The sequence below is a fragment of the Narcine bancroftii genome, chromosome 9, assembly GCF_036971445.1.
Source record: "Narcine bancroftii isolate sNarBan1 chromosome 9, sNarBan1.hap1, whole genome shotgun sequence".
In the NCBI taxonomy this organism is placed as follows: Eukaryota; Metazoa; Chordata; class Chondrichthyes; order Torpediniformes; family Narcinidae; genus Narcine; species Narcine bancroftii.
In genome coordinates, this window is record NC_091477.1 from 49,287,189 (window position 1) to 49,307,320 (window position 20,132).

The 20,132-nt window shown below is 41.3% G+C and overlaps 1 protein-coding gene across 4 annotated transcripts in view; it reads right to left on the reverse strand.

Annotated features, from left to right (window-relative positions):
- Positions 1-20,132, reverse strand: part of LOC138743564 (matrix metalloproteinase-21-like) — a 130,518-nt gene that overhangs the window by 89,814 nt on the left and 20,572 nt on the right. The window contains exons 2-3 of one of the 4 annotated variants that reach the window (XR_011344953.1): positions 10,367-10,554; positions 7,677-9,599 (exon numbers count right to left, since the gene is read on the reverse strand). The exons of 2 other annotated variants lie outside the window; for them this stretch is intronic. The gene's annotated coding sequence lies outside the window, so the exon portion shown is untranslated. Of the gene's footprint in view, positions 1-7,676; positions 9,600-10,366; positions 10,555-20,132 lie in introns of those variants that run through there. One more of the 4 variants, XM_069899068.1, reaches the window with a different exon arrangement.

Here is a 20,132-nt window from a genome sequence, read left to right on the forward strand (position 1 = left end):
TTGCTGCAAGTCAGAAATATGTGCTGCACCCTGATAGCTTAATCAATTTCTGCTGCTTCGCCTGTTCAAAGGTTGCATCACCTCCCCAGATTACCCCAACCAGAAATCGACTCCAGGGCCAAAGATCTCTGTACTATTGTAACATCACTTTTTGCAATGTTTGCAACTGTGAACATTTATCATAGTTTCATATTTAATATCTTATTTTACCCTCATGTGGTAATTTATGTTCTTTGTTTGTAAGGGAGTCAAAGGTTATAGGGAGAAGACAGAATAACAGGGTTGAGAGGAAAAAATCATCCATGATTTGGCCTTATTTTAAGTTACACTTATTTTTTTATTGTATGTATGTCAATAAACTCTCATCTCATCATAATCAGTTTGTCTTCTGTTACTTTTTACCAAGGAGCATACTTTAATCTACATGAGCAGACCATCTAAATCTTGGCAAGCTAAAGTGAAAATATGAATAATTATTATATTCGCATTTCTCAACTTCAGGATATCACCAAGTAATTTATAGATAAAGTAGTTTTGATGCATAATGAATATTGTATGAAGTGTACAGCAAATTAGTATAGAGCAGGAACTTGTTACCAGAAATAAAATACTAATGTTGTAGCTTGGTTTCTAACCACAATGATGAGATGTGTCAAGTAAACGTCAGCCAGAACTTAGAAGGCAGATCTCTACCGAAAGAGTGCAGCAACCATCAGCTTTACTCTGAAGGATTGCTCAATCTCTTCCCTACAGGGGAAATTGAACTCACTGACGATGGCTCAGCAGTGGAGAGGGTCAAGAACTTCAAATTCCTGGGTGTCAACACCTTCAAGAATCTGTCCTGAAGCCTCCATATTGATGCAATCACGAAGAAGCCTCGCCAGCGGCTATACTTTGTGAGGTGTTTGAGGAGATTCAGAATGTCACTGAAGAGTCTTGAAAACCTCTACATGTGTACCGAGGAGAGCATCCTGGCTGGTTGCATCGCTGCCTGGTATGGAGGTGCCAAGTCTCAGGACAAGAGAAAAACTCCATAGGGTTGTTAACTCTGCCTGCGACATCACAGCAACCAGACTCCACTCCATCGAGAACATCCATATGAGCCGGTGTCTTAAAAATGTAGCCTCTATCCTCAAAGACCCTCACCGCCCAGGCCATGCCCTCTTCACTCTGCTACCATCAGGAAAAAGGTACAGGAGCCTGAAGACGAACACTCAGCAGCACAAGGACATCTTCTTCCCTGCTGCCATCAGATTCCTGAATGATTTATGAACCAAAGACACTGCCTTAATTTTCGTACACTATTATTTTTTATATATTATTGCTGTAGGATGGTTCATAATCTGAATGTTTGCATGATAGTGCTGTCACAGAACACCGAATTTTGTGACTTGTTCATGACAATAAATACTTATTCTGATTTAGTCAGTGTTAATGAGATGCTATTTACATCAGAGGGTCATAGCTCCTTCAACTTACCATGTTCTCTAACACAGTGCTCTTTGGTAATGTATTCTCCAACAGAAATAATATTATCATTGACCCTGAGACGTGACAATGGTCAGATTTACTGTGTATATCGACGATTGAAATGAAAAGTGTATTCAAAGACAGAAGGTTGTCTTCGCTACTAAATTTGGCAGCGTTAGCCTGGGAAAGGTAAATCTATTGGTTTTCTGTAACTAGAGCAATCAGCAATTGGGAAAAAAAATCAAGGTAAGTAAATAAGTAAACAAACAGTTGAAATAAATACGGATAAATAAAAATTTAAAATTGTTCTCTGAAGTAACACATCAATGTTTGGTGAAGATGGGAGTAAATATTCAGCAGACTGCCTTGGTCATGCTTTGCTTGTAGCAGCTGTTTGAATAAAGTTGAGTTTCAATAAAATGGCATCACCCAAGATGAAGAATTGGTTGATGCAGCTCACTGTTGGGGTGATTCTCTTAAAGTGTCTCCTGCTTAGTAAGACTCTTTATCTTTATTACACTTAATATTATTAAGGATATCAGTAAGGCTTTGTCTTTAAACTTTGGGGGGGGGGGGGGGTTTTAATTATCCATAATTTTATTGTTAATCTTTCGGGAGGCTCTGTGAATGGGGATGAACCTGCAGATGCAGCGACTGTTAAATGTTTTCAAAGATTGCTTTAAGGTTTATATATTCATGCGAGTGAAGTTTGTTCAGTGTGATTACAGTATGGTACTTTTGCCTTTTAAACTGTTTATTCTTAAAACAAGTGTATTAGTTAGGCAGACGATGCCGCTTTAGTTGTCCATTCTGAGCCAGCTCTTCAGCGCTTGACGTCCTGTTTTGCGTAAACTGCCAAAATGTTTGGCCTGGAAGTCAGCCTGAAGAAAACTGAGGTCCTCCATCAGCCAGCTCCCCACCATGACTACCAGCCCCTCCACATCTCCATCGGGCACACAAAACTCAAAACGGTCAACCAGTTTACCTATCTCGGCTGCACCATTTCATCGGATGCAAGGATCGACAATGAGATAGACAACAGACTCGCCAAGGCAAATAGCACCTTTGGAAGACTACACAAAAGAGTCTGGAAAAACAACCAACTGAAAAACCTCACAAAGATTAGCATATACAGAGCCGTTGTCATATACACTCCTGTTCGGCTCTGAATCATGGGTCCTCTACTGGCATCACCTACAGCTCCTAGAACGCTTCCACCAGCGTTGTCTCCGCTCCATCCTCAACATTCATTGGAGCGACTTCATCACCAACATCGAAGTACTTGAGATGGCAGAGGCCGACAGCATCGAATCCACGCTGCTGAAGATCCAACTGCGCTGGGTAGGTCACGTCTCCAGAATGGAGGACCATCGCCTTCCCAAGATCGTGTTATATGGCGAGCTCTCCGCCGGCCACCGAGACAGAGATGCACCAAAGAAGAGGTACAAGGACTGCCTAAAGAAATCTCTTGGTGCCTGCCACATTGACCACCGTCAGTGGGCTGATATCGCCTCAAACCGTGCATCTTGGCACCTCAAAGTTCGGCGGGCAGAAACCTCTTTTGAAGAAGACCGCAGAGCCCACCTCACTGACAAAAGACAAAGGAGGAAAAACCCAACACCCAACCCCAACCCACCAATTTTGCCTTGCAACCACTGCAACCGTGTCTGTCTGGCCCGCATCAGACTTGTCAGCCACAAACGAGCCTGCAACTGACGTGGACATTACCCCTCCATAAATCTTCGTCCGCGAAGCCAAGTCAAAGGAAAGGAAGGAAGTAGAGTGTATCTCAAGCAACCAGAAAACTCGCTAATCTGGCATCTACCAATCCCGATTGTTGTCGGATACTAGGGGTTTTTCTGCATTTTCTTTTACACTTAATTTAATTTCTGGAGTAAATGCCAAAAAATCATTTTCCGATTCATTCTCAATCCATCTCACCTCACCACTCTGTCCCATCTCCCATTTCCCACTTCCCCTCACACCCCACCCCCCCCATCCCATTAACACTCTTCAGAAGTGACTTCGGCGATGAGAGGGTCATAATGTTGCATTTTGTTTAGACTTTACAGGAGGTAGAACTCTAATTAAACTGCCAGACAGTTCCATACCTCTCATGAGGTATGTTTTGGTCCGATTCAAAAATGAAGGCTTGAAGCAGTAAAAGAACTTTGAAAAGCAAATTTATCATTGATTTGTGTCAAGATAATAAAATAGCAAGTGCACCCATTAAAGTCTTACATTGAATCATTCATGTTCTGCAGACAGGTAATTACTCTACTTTTCCCACAGACAGCTAAATACAAGATGTTGAATTAAATTCATTGCCAAATATTGTCTTTGTTTGATTACACATTAATTAAATGTCATAGTTTTACACGGACCATTCTAGGTATACACAAATTGTAATCTTTATGGCTAGGTTTTCCCTCTTAGACTGATTCTCTAAGAAAACTTTCTGAGTGAAATATGGCTGCATTGACAGGTTGGCGACATTGTTGGCTTAGTGATTATCTCAACCCCTTTGCAGTACCAGCGATCAGAACCGGGGTTATAATCCTGTGCTGTTTGTATGTTCTCCCTGCATCAGAGTGGGTTTTCCCTAGGGGCTATGGTTTCCACTCACTGTGCGAAACATACCGGAGGGTGTAGGTCAATTGGGTGGGATGGACCCGTTGTCTGAAATAGCCTGTTACGAGCCCAGAGGACACCAAAACCCAGCAGTAATAGATATTCACCAAGAAAAATCGTTACTTCAACAAAAATTGCTTTTAATTATCTTTAAACATGAAAACAGGATCAAACTTAATCTTATCACTATTAACTTAACCCCTCCCTTCTAATTCTAAGCACACGTGTATGTAATGTGTGTGTAAGTTTAGAAAAGTTCTTTGATTCACTTCTCATTCCTCTAAGTTTACTGGTTTCAGGCAATTCTTATACTGTGCACAGAATTTAACATTTATAAAGTTCACCAGGCTTTGGTGCTAGAAAGGTAAATGGTTACTGCTCAGGAAGGTTCTTGTCGGTTTTAGAGAGAGAGATTTGTTGTTTGCTGGACACCCACAACTGATTCCTTTTAACCAGCCACTTCATTGTTTTGCCGAAGAAACGTGCCCCATCAAGGTTCTCCAGATGATAACCTCTTTCTTTCAGGTCACGACAGAATGCCTTTTTGTTTCTCTTATTTCAAGTGAAACATTAGGCAGCCAGTCCTCTCCTCTTACATGAACCACAAGGGCTTTGACCAGGCTGAACTAAGCACTCACAACCCGTCTTCCAAATGGGATTTTCCACAAGCTTGCCAGCTTGTCCTGTTCTCTTCCCAGGTGCTGTTGCTGATGTAAAACTGCAGAACTGAATTTTCTCTCTCTCTCTCTCTCTCTCTCTCTCTCTCTCTCTCTCTCTCTCTCTCTCTCTCTCTCTCTCTCTCTCTCTCTCTCTCTCTCAGAGAAAAAGCCTGTCTAACTCTCTCTCTGCTTGCAAAACCACATGACCCTCTTAGAACAGCAAGTTCCACTCCACACAGCCTGTGGCTCCGATGTTCTTTCAGCTGTTGTTGTAAACAACAATCCATTAGTGAAGTCTCTTGGGCACTCTCCAAAGCCTTTGCAAAGGCTCTTGGCGCCGGAATGTCCGGCATGAGCAGAGCTCCAGTATTTTAAATAAGATCTGATTTAAAGTGTTTATGTGACCTACACTAAAAAAAAACCTGCCCCAATTTATCTCCCAAAAACATATCTATAATCTGTCACACCGTGCTGTATGTCTAAATTGCCATTTGAACCACAGATACCTATCTACTGGTGTTCAGAAGCATCTCCTGTTAATGAATGAATGCTATGTTGTGTTTGTGTCATTAGGAAACAGGAGAAGACACTTGATGTGCTGAATCTTTGGCTTGGCTTCGCGGACGAAGATTTATGGAGGGGTAAATGTCCACGTCAGCTGCAGGCTCGTTTGTGGTTGACAAGTCCGATGCGGGACAGGCAGACACGGTTGCAGCGGTTGCAAGGGAAAATTGGTGGGTTGGGGTTGGGTGTTGGGTTTTTCCTCCTTTGCCTTTTGTCAGTGAGGTGGGCTCTGCGGTCTTCTTCAAAGGAGGTTGCTGCCCACCAAACTGTGAGGCGCCAAGATGCACGGTTTGAGGTGATATCATCCCACTGGCGGTGGTCAATGTGGCAGGCACCAAGAGATTTCTTTAGGCAGTCCTTGTACCTCTTCTTTGGTGCACCTCTGTCACGGTGGCCAGTGGAGAGCTCGCCATATAACACGATCTTGGGAAGGCGATAGTCCTCCATTCTGGAGACGTGACCCACCCAGCGCAGCTGGATCTTCAGCAGCGTGGACTCGATGCTGTTGACCTCTGCCATCTCGAGTACTTCTACGTTAGGGATGAAAGCGCTCCAATAAATGTTGAGGATGGAGCGGAGACAACGCTAGTGGAAGCGTTCTAGGAGCCGTAGGTGATGCCGGTAGAGGACCCATGATTCGGAGTCGAACAGGAGTGTGGGTATGACAACGGCTCTGTATACGCTTATCTTTGTGAGGTTTTTCAGTTGGTTGTTTTTCCAGACTCTTTTGTGTAGTCTTCCAAAGGCGCTATTTGCCTTGGCGAGTCTGTTGTCTATCTTATTGTCGATCCTTGCATCTGATGAAAGCTACTAATGCCTTCCACTCCAAACAAAGCCATTTTTAACCATCCAGGCCATTGCCAGCAGTTTTCCCTCAAACACTGCCCCAGAAGATAAAACTAAATAGCACAACATAAAAAAGACATTGAGGTGCTTTTGGTATAGTGCAGATATACTGAAAGAGAAATTGTTGTTCAGATCACAGTGATACAGAAAATTGCATCCTGATGTTAGACGCTTTTGACAAAGACTTCAGAATCAGAATTTATTGTCATGAACAAATCACTAAATTTGGTGTTTTGCACCAACATTGTAGTGCAAACATTCATATTATGAACCATATTACAACAAAAATATATAAAAAAAATAAATTAAAATGGAAGTACATGCAAAGTAAAGCTGTGTCTTTGGTTCATTGATTATTCAGGAATCTGATGGCAGCAGGGTGTGCTGTGCACTCGTCTTGAGGCTCCTGTACCTCTTTCCTGATGGTAGCAGAGTGAAGAGGGCATGGCCTGGGTGGTGGGGGATTTTGAGGATAGAGGATGCCTTTTTAAGACACTGCCTCACGTGATGGTGTGAAGTCTGGTGCTTGTTGCAGGCTGAGTTAGCAACCCTCTGAAGTTTATTCTTGTCCTGAGATTTGGCACCTCCATACCAGGCAGTGACACAACCAGCCAGAATTCTCTCGACGGTACACCTGTAGAAATTTTTGAGAGTGTTCGGTGACGTACCCAATCTCCTCAAGTACCCTACAAAGTATAGACTTAACAGAACATATCAAATATGTCACTGGTCAATGGCAGAAGCTCCAAATGCAATTGGATCGAAGGTCTCTGTCAAGGTAGCATTGAAGCAAAATAAATCTTGCGTATATGCAAGGGACTGATGCACACACTACAAATATTAAATGGGACAGTGTGTCCTTGTGAATGGAGAAGATGATTGAGCCTGGTCTTCCGTCAGACTCATAAATCTTAATTCAAGATGGGGCTTAATAAAATGGCATGTTACAAGAGATCAGGAATTCAGAGTCATGCAGCTTAAAATGAATAATTATGCACTGCAGATTGGTTCTGAACAACAATTTTTAGGTCTAAATTTTGTCTTTTTATTTGTTACTTTGTTTTGCATTTGTCAATATTGAAGGATTCTAATGAGATTAACTGTCAGCATGATAATAATTTCTGTTTCTGCAGACCAGTGCCAAGATATGACTTGTCCAGAGTGCGTGGAAAGGTAATGGCTACATGACTACCCATCACAGGACATTCCAATATGTCTAACCTCCATGAACATGAGCAGAAGGGACAATAATGCTTATCTCGAGAGCCTTGGAGAACCACCCCTCTGGTAGCCTTTAAGTAATATGAGTAAATATTGATGGACTGAAGATCAGGATATTTGCATTGAACTGTGGCTTTTGCATTTATTCTGATGATTGTTGCATCCTCCTATCCCCAAGTTGTAGAATTCCACCACTCCCAGTCCCACATCCTGAGGCCTCATTCATTAAAGAGCTCCCACTAATCAGTGAACCAGTTGCTCCAGAAGAACCTGGCGAAGACAGGATTACTGCACTGAGACCCAAAGGCAAATGAGTTTATTGTCATACACGGACTGTAAGTAAAAGGTGTGCATGTATCAAAATTATTGCTACTGCCAAAGAGGGATTTCTTGTGGAAATAAAAACAACTTCAATACTATATGTTAAATGACCCCAGAGATGATAGATTAAAACATTTGAAAATTAAGGAGAGAGGTAAAAGTGACGTGACAATAGTGCCGACATCTTCTTGCGCTCCCTCAGTAGTTTAAGGTTACTATATGTTAAATTACCCCAGAGATGATAGATTAAAACATTTGAAAATTAAGGAGAGAGGTAAAAGTGACGTGACAATAGTGCCGACATCTTCTTGCGCTCCCTCAGTAGTTTAGGGTTAGGGTAGTAAGGAGAGTTTCAAGACCCTGAACAAGGTTGGATAAAAACTGTCCTTGAAGGTAGAGGTGCTGGTCTTCAGGCTTCTGTACCTTCTTGAAAGTAGCATTGAGAAGAGGTTGTGACCAGGGTGATGTTGGCTGCCTTCTTGAGTCAGGGCCTCACATAGATGCCTTCAATGGATGTGAGGTAGAACTCGTGATGGACTTGGCTGCATTTGCTACTTTCTGCAGCATTCAGTGTTCCTGGCACGCAAATTAAAAACTAGTCTGTCTATTTCCACAGTGGACCTACAAACATTTAGTAGAGTATTTGATGACATGCCAAATCTCCTCAGATTTCTTAGAAAGTATAGGCATTGGTTCATAGTTGCCTCAATGTGCTGGCTCCAGGAGAGGTCTTCCAATGTGTGGACTCCCAGGAACTTGAAGGTATTTAGCCTCCCCACTGCCATCCCTTCAAATGCTGTAGTCTCCAGATCCAGCTAACGTGGAAAGGGGTCAAAAGGCTGACCAGTTGTTGACAAGTCCGACAGTGATGCTAGCCCCTGACCTGAAAGCGAGCAAATACTGATTGCAACAACAATAATTGCAGGTGGGTTAAATTTTATGGTGAAGGAACTCCCACATGGAGGGAATTTCAGGATTTCGACCCAGTGGCAGTGAAGGACTGACAATAGATTTCCAAATTGGAACAGTGTGCAACTGGGAGGGAAATTGAAAGGGTTCAGCTGTGTAACTATGTACTGCAGCCACTGTGCATCTGTGCAATGAAAGTTTATGATGATTGATGGATAAAGGGCTGGTGCTACCACTAAGCAGCCGTCTCAGGTGCAGACCTAAGAGGGGTGCAGTCAGGATGGTCTGACGTCAGGTGTGAAAGGGCTAATTGTGCAAAAGCATATTACTTAATTAATTGGTGTCCTGGGGTCCGTCGGCTGGCAGGGCATGGCCATTTTTATTCTTGTGCGCATGCGTGGTGGATTAGTTACTGGAGCCAGTTGACACGCGTGCGGTGGGCAGGGAAATGTTTAGCCCAGGGATGTAGTTCTGGCGCAATTGGCAGTGCTTCAGTCAACATCAAGTGGAGTAATATGGCAGGCTTCGAAGGAGGGTGAGGGAATATTCATTTCTTTATTGATACCATCTGAATGCATGTATTGTGTGGCCTGTTTTCTGTGCTGTAGTATTCTATGGTTCTATGGTGTAGTTACATTTTGCTCAGGGTTCTCTCATCAATGTATTGCAAGTTCTCACAGTTGTTGTTGTGTAATATGGAGATACTCTCCTTCCAGGAAGATCTTAAAGAGACATGCAATCAACTTTATTATTGCTCTAGCTGATGCTGTCTCTCAGTGGTGCCATTAATAGAGCGACTACCATACATCTCTAGCAATCTGACTTCTGCCCTGAACTCTGGCCCTGTCTGTGTGCAGTTTGCACCTATTCCTTGTGACCATGTGAGGTTTCTCTGGAGGCTTCAATTTCTTCTTGAATCTCAAAGATGTGGGCAGGTAGATTATTGGCCATGACCGTAGTATATGTGAGTTGTAGAATCTAGGAGAAAAAAGTGGGAAAATAAATAAAGGGAATAAAAATGGTTACAGGAAAGTCAGAGCAAACTTGTGGGCCAAAGGGACATTTTCATACTGCATCATTCTTGTGGAAAAAATAGACACTGGAAGGTGTATAGACTTAAAGGTGTGTGAAGTACAGTAAAAGGTTTTAATATTGTGTTGCCCTTGCCAGAGGGATGCATTCTACTGAATGCCCTTTAGTTCAAAATATGCCAAAATATTTTCTTTTGTATTTGAGAAAGATAATCAAAGATCAATGTATTGTTTATTCTTGCATTTTAAAATAAATTTAGAAGTTTCAAGTTTTGTGTTTTTCATTTTTTTTCTACCAAACATCTGTGTTTGAAAATTGAAGTTGGCAAATTTTTTTTGAAGGTGTACAAGTAATTGGCCTCGTCTAGGGTACAAAATAGCCTGGCACCGGCGTGGATGGATGCACACCAAGCAGGCCGCTCTGCCTGGATGCATTTGAGATTCTTGGGGGTTGTTGGTGCTGCACCCATTCAGGCAAGTGGAAAGTGTTTCAGCCCTGGATTTAGTGGCCTGTCTTACCTCCCGGTGTGCTGTAATATTCTAGAGACACTGTTCATTTCCAACTGATAGGCTGGCAGGATAACCAAAAAACATAGTTGCTGGGCTTTTAGTGAGTTACGGTTATATCAATTGGAGCCTCACACTCTGACCATCTCAGCTTGTTGTAAGGTTTCATCTGTGAGGTTTTGGCATTGGTTTTGGTATAATACATACCTCTGTGTATCTGACAACAAGAAACACACATCATCTTCGCTAGTTCATCATATTTCCAAATCGATCCAATAAATGAAGGAGATTAGTCGGTCACTTTCAATTATGTTGCCTGAAGTAGATTATGTTTCTTAATCCTAGTTTTGGAAAAGTCAATAGGTGGAAATCCCTTTATGGCTGCCTTGAATTCACTATAAAAATGAGAGCACCAAATGAGTTGATCCCAACAACTAATTGTTAAATTTTACACATTCCTCTTTTCCACGGATTAATTTAGCAGCATTTCTTGACCTTTGACATGTCTGCATGCATGGACAGCTAGAACTTGTTCATCCGTAACCTGCAAAAAAGCATGATCTACCTTGGCACTCTCCAACCAGATGGCGCTAACATTGACTTTACCGATTTCCATGAAACCCATCCCTGAATTTCTTCCTTTTCTACTCCCTGCCCCAGTCTCCTTTCCTCAGCTCTCCACCCCTTCCCCTCACTAATAACCCTCTCCCTTCTCTGGTTTTTCTCTTCTACCCTCCCACCTGTATCTACCTATGACCGCATACCCATTAGCCTGTGCTCTTCGCTCTGCCCCTCCTCTTCCCCGTCCCACCTTTCTATTCAGGAACCCGTCTGTTTTTGTTTATCCCTGATGAGGGGACCAGGCCTTTAATGGTGTTTTCTCTTTCCATTTTATGGATGCTGTGTGATGTGCTGAGTTTCTCTGGCACATTTGTGTATTGTGCTAAATTGATTAGGCCAGGAAAACAAGAGAGGTGGAATCGTAATATAGAATTAAACTCTCTACAATTAATTCAGTGGAGAATGCATGTAACATTAATGCTGTGTGGTCATAAGCAGGACCTCAGCAACTAAAGGTAATTGTAACACTACATTGAGAATGTAACGTATATGAAATTCTTTAACTTTGTCTAAAGTAAGGAAGACAGAGAGCCACCATTTTATCCAGAGCCCCTCACAGAAATGAGGCCCCAGCAAGGACTGGGCTCATGGCCCCTGGTTTACAAGACCAGTGCTCTAACCACTGGGCTATTGGAGCCTCTAATAATGCTGTTTATATAAAATCAGACAATACTGGAAATACTCAGCAGGTCAGCCCTCACCTGTAGGAAGAGAAGCAGGGCTGATGCTTCAGGGAGATGGCCCTTCATCAGGACTTCTGTTTCACTTGTCACAGATGAATTTTGAGCTGCTGAGTATTTCCAGCATGTTTGGATTCCCATCATCTCAAAGTTTAGATTTATTGTCAGTGCATACATGATATCACACACGAACCTGAGATTTTTTTTGTCCATGGGCCAGGCAGAATTTTTACTTATCAGTAGTACAAAAAACTGTATTCAAGAAAAGATATCTACAGAAAATAGAAGTGTAAGCAAAGAAAGAAATGTGGACGTACAAAGAAAAAAAATCCAGTAATAAATAATGTGCCAAGTAAGAGTTTGTAAATCAGCCTCTGATTGAATCTGTTTTTTTAGAGTTTGATGATGGGGAACTAGCAAATGGTCCTGAACCTGAATAGTCCTGAAATGGTCCTGAGTCTTGTGGCACTTATTCCTCTTGCCTGATGGCAGCAGTGAGAACACAGCATGTGGATCCTTGATTATTGGTGCAGATCTCTGATGGCAACATTTCATGTGGATTTTCTTGGTGGTGGGGAGAGATTTCCCTGTGAAGTACTGGGCTGTGACCGCTACCTTTTCCAGGGCTTTCCGCTCAGAGTTATTGGCATTCCCATATCAGGCTATGATGCAGCCGGTCAGCACACTTTCCATGACACATCTGTTGAAAGTTTGCCAAAGGTCATACCAAGCCTCCGATAACTCCTAAGGAAGTAGAGGTGCCGACGTTCTTTCTTCACAATGACATTAATGTGCGCAGCCCTGTGATGCTCTAGTACTGATGGAGATTCTGGAGGAGATGCTCTTATCATTCCTCACTGATTGTGGTCTGGAAGAGAGGAAATCCAGGATTGAATAACACAGAGGGGTATTGAGGCTCAGGTCTTGGAGTTTGCTGATCAATTTTGAGATTGATGATTTTGGTTGCCAGACTGTAGTCAGCATCCTAATGTATGTGTCTTTGCTGACCAGGTGATCCAGGACTTTGTGTAGAGCCAGTGAGATGGGTTCCGCCATAGTCCTTTTGCAATGATGAGTGAATTGGAATGGATCCATGTCACTGCTCAGGCAGGAGCTGATATGCTTCAACACCAGCCTCTCAAAACACTTCATCTCTGTGATGTGCCAATGGTTGGTAGTCATTTTAGCAGGTTACTCCAAACTTCTTGGGCACCAACATGATTGAGGCCTGTTTGAAACAGGTAGGTACCAATCCCTGTCGGAATGAGATGTTGAAGATATCCATGAATACATTGAACAGTTGGTCAGCACAGGTTTCCAGTACTTGGCTAGGTACTCCATCTGGGCTGGATGTCTTCCTTGGATTCGCTCTCCTGAAGGCAGCCTGCTCATCTGCAGTTTTTAAAAAAATCACTTAAATGCACTTTGCTTAGAGTCACATCTTAGATTTATTCCATTTTACCTAGCCCAAATCTGCCAAAAGGTTTTGTTGAATTCCTTTGTTTATTGTCAAGATATGTTTTCTTTTGAACAGAGGAGACTGTGGCTTAACTGAAGTGTATAAAATTATAAAGGGCCTGGATCAAGTCAGTAGGGAAATATATCTTTCCTACTGACTTGATCCAGGCCCGTTATAATTTTAGAGTCAAGTCCAGAGGTATAGATTTAATATACTTCGTGGAAGAATTAGAAACAAGGTGGAAAAAATATATCTCTGAGAGGGTGGTAGGAGCCTGAAAGCTCAGGAAAAAGCTCTCTTGATATTTAAGCAAAAGACGTGAGAAATTGAAGAGCCATTCATGAGTACAGATTCATTGCTGAAGGGTAGGATCAGGTTGAATTGGTCTTTCTTGACAGTTACAGAGATTCAACAAGGAAGTCCGCAGATGCTGGGTTGAGTGCAATGCAACCTTTCCCTTCCCTCACCAGAGTGCTCATCCCCACTTACTCCTTCCATCTTACGTTCCGATTTTTAACCCTTCCGACTTCGTACTTCAATGGGTCGCTCCCCTGGTAGGATTTTGTCACCCTGCAATCTACTTCGACCCTTCACGCGTTATTATAAACACCCGCGGCACATTGTACACAATACTTAACCAATAACTATTACCCAAGATATACAATCCTTAAACAAATACTTATTATACACTACTATGATACATGATCCTTAAACAAATACTTATTATACACTACTAAACCAAATAACTATAACACAATGAACCCTATTCTATTTGGCCAAGTGTCTACACTAATATCTCGAGATCTCTACTATACAGGGGACTCTAACCCCCGTTACCTACAGGGGACTCTAACCCCCGTTACCTACAGGGGACTCTAACCCCCGTTCCTTACAGGGGACTCTAACCCCCGTTACCTACAGAAGACTCTAACCCCCGTTCCTTACAGGGGACTCTAACCCCCGTTACCTACAGGGGCCTCTAACCCCTGAAGCTTTATTCCTTGGCTTCTACTAGGACTTTTGCAGAGTAGTGACAACACACAATTTTATCGTTGCCAATAGCAGAACTTCGTTTAAACAGGCGTCTGCTTACCTTCTTTTGTTGAGTTGCCCCTTGTTGTTATCACCACACCACAATCGATCGTTGTGCTGTCTTTTTCTCTTCCGTCACTTCTCCATCTTCATCACGTCGGGGTCACCAAATTGTCGGACTCTGGCTTTACCTTACCCTCAATTTAGTTTATGTGTCGTCTGAGTCCAGCGTGCTCATTGAATGAAGTGATAGGAGAAGGTATTCGGTTCAACAATCAGTCTATTATACAGCACAAGAATAAAACTTAACAGAGCTCTGGGTCAGTCGTTAGTTCATAGGTCACCTGCACAGTGAGCTATTCCCCAAGACTGACCCCTATTGTCCAGTCTGTTCAGTTTATATAGCTACAATTTACCATACAGACCAAAAGTTGGCTTCCTTTGCTAGATTTTTACATAAAGTATATCACCAGCAATTTCCTTATTCTACAGTTTATCTCGGGTGTAAACCTCTTATCTTAAATCTTCCAGATCAGACCATCCTATTGTTTTGACCAGAAATCAATTCCTGCCCCAGATATTTCCAATCATCGTTCTGTTCCTGTCTGGCCAATGTCTTCTGTTCTCCTTAACACCTCCTCATGCCTTAATCTTCTTCCTAGACTGGCCTTCCATTCCCTTTGTTTCTTACAGGATATTCTTTGTTCTGGTCTGCCCTGTGTCTCCTGTGCTACTCAATACCTCCTTCAGTTGAGCATTCCTCCTAAATCGTTTCATCCATTTCCTCTCCCTTGTTTTTTTTGGAGCAGACAATTCTCTCCTACTGTACTCACCCAACTTTGCTCCATGCTGTGATTGCCACTTAATTACCTTATACTTTTCCCTTAACCATGAAGTAAATATAAAAATTGTTATATAGTCCTCTATTCCGTGATATTTTAGCCCCTAGATTCCAACACACTACTCAGCTTTTTTTTCTCTTCTACCCTCCCACCTGTATTCATCTGTTAGCCCGTGCTCCTCCCTCTGCTCCTTTCTGCCACCAACTTTTTATTCAGGTGCCTGTTTATTTTCTCAAACAGGGCAACAGGGATTATGGGTCAATTGCTTTTTTTTTCCCCCTGAGTTGCAAACAAGCTATAATTCTATGATAGAGTTGAATTAACAATTTTCCAGTCATTGGGAACAATATTTGGAAATAGAACTTTTAAAGAATGTAATCCAACAATCAGCAACTTCTACTACCTAATTATTTTATGATCTGTGGTGGAAACCCTGGAGATCCGTCAATTACCAGCTTCATTATTTGATCCACATTGCTTTTAACAATTGTACTCCTCAAAGTATTTTGATAAATCTCTGCTGCTTTCGTGTGATACAGAATAAAGAGTCTTCCCAGTCACTTTGATATTTTAATGCAGTCAAATCTTTTATTCTTTCTGTTGCCTGTTGATAAATGCTGAAGAATACCTAATGTCTGGCTGTGCTTATCTTCCTTATAAGCATTAGAGGGCCTATTGGGTTAGAAGGTCTAGGTTCTATTTATTACACTCACATGGCTCATTATCAAGGCACTTAGCTTGAGGAATGATCACAGAAAAGAAGCAAGCAGTATGTTGACCTTTAACGCGAGGTGTTTTGAATTTAGAAGCAGTGAAGTCTCTCTGCAGTTGTATGGTGCATTAATGAACCCACACCTTGAGTATGGTGTCTAGTTTCTCCCAATTTGAGGAAAGATATTCTGGCTCTTGAAAGGGTTCACCAGACTGATCCCTGGGGTGGCAGGACTGACATAGGAAGAAAAACTGGATAGACTGGGCATTTACTCATTGGAGTTTAGAAAATGAGAGGTGATCTCATTGAGGCGTAAAACGTTCTAACAGGACTAGACATTTAGATGCAGGAAGAATGTTCCTGATGTTGGGGGAAGTCCAGTACAAGCGGTCATAGTCTAAGGAGAAGATGGAAGCCATTTAGGACTGAGATGAGGAGCAATTTCTTCACTCAGAGAGTTGTGAACTTGTCAATTCCCTGGCACAGAAAGTTGTGGAGACCGGTTCATTAGTTATAGATGTATTTAAAAGGGAGTTGGATGTGGTTCTTATAGCTAAAGAGATCAAAGGGTATGTAGAGAAAGCAGGAATAGTGCACTGGTCATATGATCAGCCATGATCGTATTGAATGGTGGAGCAGGCTGGAAGGGCTGAATGGCCTCTGCTCCAAATTTCCACCTTTCTATGTATTAAATGGGTCCTGGAATATCGGTACTATATTCCAGCACAGGACAATCTCTCCATAGTATGAGATAAAGACATTTTCATATAGCTCCTTTCACCACCTCCGGGTATGCCAAAATTCTTCACAAACAGTGGTGAGGTTGGAGTTGCCACTTTGGAAGTAAATTGTGCATAAAACTCTCCCATCAACAGCAGCCAATTAGTTGACCGGTTGGTGAATTCCCCTTGGAATAGCTTGAGGAAAATGCACTGATCGATGCTACTTCATTGGGTAGTCAAAGGCAACTTTCTGTGGTCGGGAGTTCCACAGATTCTCAGAGTGAAGTATCTCCCCCTCTCGTGCCTGAATGTCTTCCCCCTTCTCCTTAGACTGTGTCCCCTTGCAAAGTGCAGCTGTGTTGAAAAAGTTATTTAATCCTTTCCCTGAGTTACTCAAAGGATTAAATAACTTTTTCCCCACAGCTACGTTTTATATCACTTGACATTTTTATTTAAGGTCCGCAGTCGAAGTAAATGTCTCACAACCAGCTTTATCCATTGCCTGCATCATGGTTGCAGTGAGTCTCTGACAGCCCATTCAGGAACTCAGGCTCAAAATGTTGGTTACCCTTTACTTTCCCATGGATGCTTCATGACCTGAATGCTGAGTTTCTCCAGTACATTTGCTCGTTGTAATTACATTCATTATGGATCTGAAAGGCTTCTCAATTGTATGTAAATGATCTCATGGCACTTTAAAAAAAAATAGACATACAGCATTGTAACAGGCCAATTTGGACCTATGGGTCCATGCCGCCCAATTTACACCCCATTAATCTACACCCCAGTATGTTTTTGAATGGTGGAAGGAAACCTGAGCCCCCGGGGAAAACCCACGCAAACACGGGAGAGAATGTACAAACTCCTTACAGACAGCGTGGGATTTGAATCCAGGTCCAGCCCCGATCACTGGAATTGTAAAGGCCTTGTGCTAACCGCTACGCCAATTGTGCCGCCTAAGTAGAATGTTCTGCTGTTCTAAGGAAGAGCAGGGAAGTTTTCCTCCAGTGGCCCGGCTAATTGTTACATGTCAGTCATCACTATTACAACAGATAATCTGACCCAGCATTTGTTTACTGCTCCAAAGTTCAGGTTCAGCAGCCTCTTGTGTCTCTAGAGTCTGGTTGTTGGGTCCTTACTGTGTGTGCCTTGCCTATGTTGGAGCAATGACTTTAATTTTTAAAAGCACTTCAATATCTGTAAAGCATTGAGGTTGTGGGATGCAGTCACATGCGTTCATACTCTTGCAAATGCCTACAATGACCATTCAGATGGTTGTTGTTGTAATCACAATGCTAGTGTTGATCTGGCGGGAGCCTCATGGTGCTCTTCCGTGTGGTCTACTGGGAAAGAATAACCTGATAAAGCAGGGATAAGAACAGATTTCAATAGAGAGACTACATCAGCTGACACATTCTGAGCCCGTAAGGAAATGTTGTAAAACCTTAGATGAGCAGTAATCATTCAAGAACGGTTCCTTTCCAACAGCTATTGGACTCTTAAATCTCCCCTTGTTACATTAATCAGGGACTGCTCCAGCACCACAAGGGGACTACCTGAACTATTGTAACACCACACCACCTTGCTCTTTCATAACTAAAAATTTATTTATCTGTTGTATTTATTATCTCTTTTCAATTTTATTTAATGTATATCAGTGTTGGTTCGTCTGCAGGGACTATGAATTTCTGTGCATATCTACAATATATGCAATAAACACATTATCATCATTATTGCATCAAATAAATGAAGAGTAGGGCAAGAATAGGATTGAAGGAAAAAAATTAAATTATTTGACTTAAAAATTATTTGACTTATAAAGCAAATTTATACACCTAGATATCAGAAAGTTATCAGAATCATGTGTAACATTGCCTTTTACCTGAGTTTTACAAATATATATATATAAATGAATATTAACAAATAGCTGTAAACAATCTATGAAAGAGACAAAAAAAACAACAAAATGTATATGAAGCAAAAACTATTCAAGTGATCTAATCCCTCCCTTGTGAAGTTATAATTAAATATAAATATTTCATTAATGCATGAAAGAAAGGACAGCCAAACCATAAAATGGGATCCAATAATCTTATAAATTCTGAAAATAATCAAGGAGAGGGTTCTACGTTAGTAGAGCATCTAATTTTTTTCCCAAGTCAAGCATGCCATCGCATCAGATAACGAGTATGTGTAGGAGGGACAGTATCTTTCCATTTCATAAGTGTAGCTCTTCTGACAATAAGAGCAAAGACAACTCAATGGGATTGTATCCCAGACAAATTTAAGTCAGCTGACTTACTTATTCCAAATAGGGCAAGACAAGAATTAGGAGCCAAATTCACATTAAGAACTAAAGACAAGATATGGAAGATACCCAATAACTGGAAAGAGATATATCCAAAACATATGAAACAATGTACCTTCTTCAGTCTTATATCTATCACACTTTGTTGAGAAATTAGAATAAAATTTAGCCAATTGAACTTTGGAAAAGTAAGGTCAATTTACTACTTTAATTTGCAGTAATGAATGTTGGGGACATAAAGAAGATGAATTAACCAATTTGAATATAGAATCCCATTGTTTCTTATTCTTGTCCAGGGAATCACCACAAGACATCAATAATAGCTCATAGAGAATTGTTATGAACTTTTTGGTATTTGGTTTAAGATTATAAATTTTCTCTTTAATTCCAAATCTTGAGGGAGTTTTAATACCAATGAATTTAAAAACCTCCTAATCTGCAAATATCTAAAACAAATGTTTAGTTATTTTAAATTTAGAAGATAATTGTTTGAAAGAGGCCAAAGTTTGGTTAGTAAAAAGATCTTGGAATCATTGCCAATGGTTTCAGCTGCATGGTGAATTATGGGTAATGAAGGCAGCCATTGATTCTGCATTGAGTCAGCTGCCACTGCTGTAAGTTTTGTTTCGACAAAATGTGTAAGTAAGTTTTAACATAGGAGGGGATGGAAAGGGACGGCGTAATTTCAGTTTAAGTGCAAAATATATAACTAAGTTTTCATAAGGTGGGGAGCAATTTCAGTACTTTCATAAGCACTATGTTCCCTAGATACGCCACTGGTGATCACTGAATATATAGTGATCTGAGAAAGGTAGCATAATTTTGTTCAGAATTATTAAAACTATTTCAAACTTAAAAAAGCAGACATGTAGGTTCAGCATCAAAAACTCTCTCGGTTGGGGTGGGGGGGTGGGGGGGGAGGAATGGTGCGTCACAGTCACACTTCCCCCTCAGTGCTCATTCATCAGCTGGCACTCTTTAGGACCACACCTGGGCACTTTTTAAATAAATGCTACAGGCCCTGCAATACCTTAATCCAGCCCTGAATCTAAAGATTTCTTTACATGGTCATTAAAGTAAGGTAACGCTGCCTCCAAAGAAAGTGTAGATTATGTTATAAATTTTGAGGCTATTACAGGTTCTACTCTTAAGCTTGAACATGCATACTTCTTCCTTTTTATGTAGCTCAGAAATACTTAAGTACATAATTTCCTCTACAGCAATATGGAAAGAAAATATTTGGAGAGGATGAAACTAGTGGTCAGGTAAGTTTGCTCCATTCTGAACTTAATGCTGTAGGCACATTGCATGTTACAAGAGCGTGCGACTCTTCTTTGATTAAGGTGAAATAAAATACATAGTCTATGTATTATATGAAACTGGATCATGTGTTAATTGTTATTTATTTTAAAGACTTTGAGGAGTTAATCTATAATTGTCATTCATTATCAGTACAATTTGTGAGGGTTTTTTTTACAAGCTGCTGTTGAAGTAATTATAGTTACAAAGATTTTATAAAGCCTGGAGTATCAAACTGATGCCAGATTCTGTTTCTAGCAGAGCAAGCTTAGCAGAAAGATGTGCATTAATGCTGTAT